The sequence below is a fragment of the Pinus tabuliformis genome, chromosome 9 (genome assembly GCF_031772625.1).
Source record: "Pinus tabuliformis cultivar Carrire ecotype Pingquan chromosome 9, CPIR1, whole genome shotgun sequence".
Classification (NCBI taxonomy): domain Eukaryota; kingdom Viridiplantae; phylum Streptophyta; class Pinopsida; order Pinales; family Pinaceae; genus Pinus; species Pinus tabuliformis.
In genome coordinates this window covers 722,800,433-722,806,316 of record NC_142307.1, presented here as the reverse complement: position 1 = coordinate 722,806,316, position 5,884 = coordinate 722,800,433, and the positions used below count along the sequence as shown (strand labels likewise).

Here is a 5,884-nt window from a genome sequence, read left to right as displayed (position 1 = left end):
TGAGGCTAAGTGGACAATTAGGCAAGTATGGGTGAGCCCCTACCCATGCGCCCCTCACAACCCCCTGACGACTACATTGAAGCCCCGGCCCCATTAACTTATTCCTCTCACGAGAGATCTCTTGCCTGGATTCACTACACATTAATAATTAAAGTAACACGCGTGATCCAATCTCCGAAAATGATGATGATGACAAATCCCTCGATATGATTACCAAGTTATTGTACTCCCTGCATCCATCAAATATGTGTTTTCTCTTTGTTTCGCTCGCCAACTCTGTATTTCTTCGTGGTCCATCCTTTGCATGCCACGCTAGATGTTTGTTTTCAGCTGAATTTTCTGATTGAATGAAGTGTCCTAAGCTTACCCCCCTCCCCGGCCCCCCTCCCCTTCCCTCACCCTACCCCCTACCATCCCCCCACACTCCCGCGCCCCATCCCCCCTACCCCGCCCCCCTCCATCCCCCCAAACCCCGCCCCCCCATCCCCCCAACCCCTCCCCGTGGCCGCCCCTCGCCACTGCGCCCACCCCCCCACCCCCCGCCCAACCGTACCCTTCCCCAGCCCCCACCCACCCCTACCCCTGTGCCCTAGCCCTACCCCATCCCCCCCCCTCCACCGCCACCTCGCCCACCCCTCCAACGCCACCGCCCCCTCCCCGCCCACCCCTCCCCCGCCACCGCCCCCTCCCGGCCCCCCCGCCCACCCCTCCACCCACACCACCCCCTCCCTGCCCACCGCCCCCTCCCCGCCCACCCCGCCCACCGCCACCGCCCCCTCCCCGCCCACCCCTCCCCGCCCACCACCGCCACCTCCCCCTCCCCACCCCCCGACCGCCCACCCCGCCCCCCCACCGGATTCCTAAATTGCAATGGGAAATGATGTAATTAATAGATTTGAACGCTTTATCATTCACTAGATATGATTCTTTATATCTATCTTCTTTTGTATTTTCTTTCCTTTAATCTTCTCTGAAAAGATTATGCATATTTTTGCCTCAAATGATATTTTTAATACAGAATCAAGATATAAATATTATAATCCAAATGATATTTTTAATATATGAAACTTTAGCATGAATGGTTTAGAATTATAAGTTTTAGTTATGTAGTATATACAATTTAAAAGTATAAGAACAAAATATAAATATTTTATATGTATATAAAATTATTTACAATCTAATATATAAATAAATTAAAATGTAAAATTAAAGTTTAAATTAACTTACCTTTTAAATAAACAAAAAATCAATGTGCCATATGATATTAATAAATTGAAATAGATATTTAAAATAATGTAATATGTTATTAATAAAAAATTAAAATAAATGTGATGTGCCGTATGATGTTAATAAATTGAAATAGATATTTAAAATAATGTAATATATTATTAATAAAAAATTAAAATAAATGTAATCTAAAATTCCAAAAGATTATATGGATAACACATATTTTATATCACCATTAAATTAAAATGTTTTAAACCATGAGCATAGTCACGCAAAACCAGAAGCAACCGAAAACACGTAACTGCGAACTATAATTTTCAAAACCATCACACCTCAGCTTACATAGCGGTGACTGAAAAAAGCCAACAAAACCATTATTCTATTTTTTTCGAAACACTTAACTGCGAACTATAATTTTGAGAAACATCACACCTCAGCTTACATAACCGTGACCGAAAAAAGCCAACAAAACCATTATTCTATCAAATAGAAAGTGCTGGAGGAACTAACCATTATTTGATAGCTTACATAACGTAAGTTATGAAATACAAAGTGCTACTGCTGTATGGTTATTACAAAGTGCTACTGCTGTATGGTTATTACAATTGGGCTCCGGACAACGTGCTTGCCATCGCTCCAGGCCAGCGACGCAAAGAATGTTTCAGAATTGACCGTCGGGGTAAGTTGCTGGTGCTTGGCATTGACGGTCAGCGTGAAGCTCAACTTCTCGCCCCTCTTGCAAAACTTTAGCATTTTCGGCTCCACTGTCAACTCTATCCCTGTTGGAGCAACACCCACGGGCCGCCCCGCCCCGCCCGACCGGCAGCGGGTCGATTCCGGGAATCGACCCGCCGCCGGTCGAGCGGGGCGGGGCGGCCTGGGGGTGGCACCGGCCCGCAGCGCCACCCCCGGGCCGCCCCGCCCCGCCCGACCGGCGGCGAGTCGATTCCCATAATCGACCCGCCGCCGGTCGGGCGAGGCGGGGCGGCCCGGGGGTGGCGCTACGTGCCCCTCTTGCAAAACTTTAGCATTTTTGGCTCCAGTGTCAACTCTATCCCTGTTGGAGGCAGCGCCCCTCTTGCAAAACTTTAGCATTTTCGGCTCCACTGTCAACTCTATCCCTGTTGGAGGGGCACCCCCGGGCCGCCCCGCCCTGCCCGACCGGCGGCGGGGCAGGGCGGCCCGGGGGTGGCGCCCGCCCGCAGCGCCACCCCTGGGCAGCCCCACCCCGCCCGACCGGTGGCGGGTTGATTCCCGGAATCGACCCGCCGCTGGTCGGGCAGGGCAGGGGGTGCCGCTGCCGCGGAGGGGGATCGTGCGCAGTGGAGGGATAGACATGAATCACCTTCTATAAACCAATGAGTCTAAGTATTCGTTAGTTCTCCGGGTCGATGCCTTGCAAATAGTAGACACTGGTTCTGTGGTAGTGAAGCGAAAACGAGAAAGAACCTTTGAGTTGGAGGAAGAGAGGGATCGAACCTATGACATGAGTTTGAGGACCAACGACGAGGAGAAGATAGGCTCAACAGGGAAAAATCTTTGGCTTTCCAAGGAGAACTCTGCACTCTTGACGAAAGTTTCTTGGAGCACAACACTCTGAATCCGGTAATGCATCCTTCAGTCGTTAATCGCAGTGATCTTTTATTGTTTGCTTTCTTTTTGAACCCTGAGCAATTCATGGATTTAAGACTACACGTTGATCTAGTTTTTTAATTTTAGCAGAAACTGAAGAACGCCCTAAACAAGGAATTGAATTTTCAACCTCTCCAGATGGAGGCCTGGTTTCAGAATTGAAGAGCATCGTAAGAATTCATTTCAGGGACGTTTAAAAAGAAAAAATAAAAAAGCAAGATTGTACGTTGGATGTAATTTTGCGGCTATTAACATAAGTTTTGTGGTTTTGCATAACAAAGTTAGAGTAGACAGAGGTAGACTGCGAGGTTCTGAAGTGGTGCTGGGAGAACAAAAGGCTATAGAAAGAGTTGCAAGAGCTTAGCTCTCTGAAGGCATTTCCTTCTTTGGGTGTGATAGGACAAGATAACTTTTACATGCCTCTACCTACCACCACGCTTAACATGTGTCTCTCCTGTGAAAGGGTGGCTACCATGGAAAATAGTCGTAACATTTCATTTTCTAAGTCCCGGATTTTGCAATTTGCCCAGAATTCTGCAGCTTGCTATTTTGAGGGGGTTCTCAGGCCAGGCTTGCCTGTAAATCTTATGTGTGTAAAATATCATTTCTCAGTGTTAGATTTTTGTCAGAGGTTGAGAGATTTGGCTTCTCTCGAAAAGAGAAAAATAACATGCAGATATATATATACACTGCATATATCACTATATAACTCTTGTGGTTTGCAAAGCTTTTCCTTGCAAAAGTAAATGTCATGTTGTGCTAATTCACTCCCCTCAGGGAAATCATATGCCCATCATGGTAGTCTCTTTCCAAACAAGAGCACCAAGTTGTAAACATGATATAATATTTTTGGTTAAAGATAAAATCCAAGTTCTTCGAAGGAAGAATGATTGGACACAGGAAATGCAGTAATGAGAATGTTTTATATATAGGAACTCGTAAGTGTTTGCAGAGGAAGTATAAAGAGTGTGGGCCGAGTGAGGCACCATCCATGACGGTAGACTGGGAATATTGAAGAAGTGGAAAATTTGTTCAGAGAGTAAAGATTATGGTTGGTGAATTCCATCCATGCCGGACGAGTAGGTATATTCATTCATTCGGTGTATCCTTCATCTCGGCTCCACCAAATCACATATTTCATGCCCACATTTTTTTGTGTTGTTGGTTGGGAGGGTGTTGATGCAAATTTGAAATTGATATATATAAGGATCATATTATAGCGCTAATTTCTTAACAGAATCCTATTCTAATCCAAATCCAGGATTTGTAGTTGTTGACTGTCGGTTTTAATTCAATGGTGAGACTTCTCTTGTAACGGGAAAGTTTGGTTCCAGTGGGTTTGGATCGACCTCCACTGTTGAAGGAAGAAGTTATTCAAGGAATCGATGCTTCCAATATCACAACAATTGTCATTGGTACAACTGTGCTTTCTTCATTCTTTCTTAGTTATAATTTCTTGATTTTCTAATTCCAAATTCCACTGAATGTCTCTGTTGTCTGGTAAATCAGCTTTATTAAACTTTTCTCAGTTATAATTTTATGATTCTCTTAGTCCAAAATCCAGTGAGTGTCTCTACTGTATTTATTATGGTGTTTTGTTCAAGCATTCTTTGTACCATTCATAGCATAAGATATTTAACTAATTTCAACCAGACTCTACTCTGAATTAAAAGTTGCTTGATGTTGTAATGTTGGTGGTAATGTCACGACAGCTACTATATCTAAGTGAACATCTATAAGTAAAGATAAAAAGATCGAAAAGAGAATGCAAACTTTGCAAAGCTAAGAAATAGTGTAAAATAGGATAAAGCCAATTACATGAAAGAGATGGATCCAAGTGCGGGCACAACATTGAAGGAGCAGTTTAAGCTGTAGGCTGAGGCTGGAAGAAAAGGGAGGTCCATCTGCTACTTTAAGTTCTCAGCAGAAAAAATAGTACTTTGGTTGGAGGCAGTGGACAAAAATTACAATTCTACTAACATGAGACATTTTTCAACTAAATTTGCAAAGGTAGTAAAAATTTAAATAAGAGAACGAATTTAAGAACAAAAAAGGGATATGGTTCTAGTAGAACTGAAGAAATTTATGAAAAAGATGTTCTATTGGGGAAAAAACTGTTTCTATTGGATTCTTTTGTTTTGGAGTAGCTGGCAATTGTTATCTTAGTCTACAGTAGAAAGGTAGGTTTATGCTCACTCTTCAACATTGGTGCACTTGGCTCTAAATTGTTATCCTACTCTAGAGTAGAAAGGTAAGTTTATGCTCACTCAACGACGTTGGTGCACTTCACTCTTGTTCAGCTGACACAAATTGTAAATTTCACAAGGCATTTGGAAGGATCATCTCACTCTTCTGTGATCACAAAGATTCTTACTTGATTATTTCACATTTTTTAAAACTCTTCTAGAGTAAGGGACTTTTTAGTGCATATTATTGTTATTGGAATGGCGTAGAGGAAAACAATAGTATTTACTATTGACCCTTGTAATATTTTTGGGTTGTGATCCTGTCAATACTATCATATGCATAGAATCCAGTTATATGTTTATCTGTTTTTTTGTATTGTATATGATATCTGCTTTTTATTTGTAAGAAAATAAAAAATTTACTGGAAAATTATAACCTGATTTGGGATATTTATGGTTTTATAAAGAGACTCCTGATTTGAACGTATTTTTTTTCCTATGAAGGGGGCAAAGAAGATGCTAGTCATGCGTGAAATTCTGGAAGGTGCAGTGCACAATCTTTTGGCAAATAAAGAATTCTTGGCTGCATGCGATGTGGCCGTATTTGTTTATGATAGGTAAATGGAAACTGCCATGTTTCAAATGATTTGTTATTGTTTTTTCTGGATATGCACAATCTATCTATAATTACTTTGAAGTCATGGTATGGATCCTGTTTTCTTATACGCAACAAGGCTTGCAACTACTATGATTCACTTGCATTGTTAAGATTATGATTAGTTTAAATGTTCCATTTTGAGGTACTGCTGTTTACATTACTAGAAAGGAGTTGCAGTGAA

At 42.5% G+C, this 5,884-nt stretch overlaps 1 pseudogene; it reads left to right on the top strand.

The window, feature by feature from the left end:
* The first annotated feature begins 1,767 nt into the window (after positions 1 to 1,767).
* Positions 1,768 to 5,666, top strand: LOC149150723 (homeobox-leucine zipper protein HOX19-like; annotated as a pseudogene).
* Positions 5,667 to 5,884: the final 218 nt, after the last annotated feature.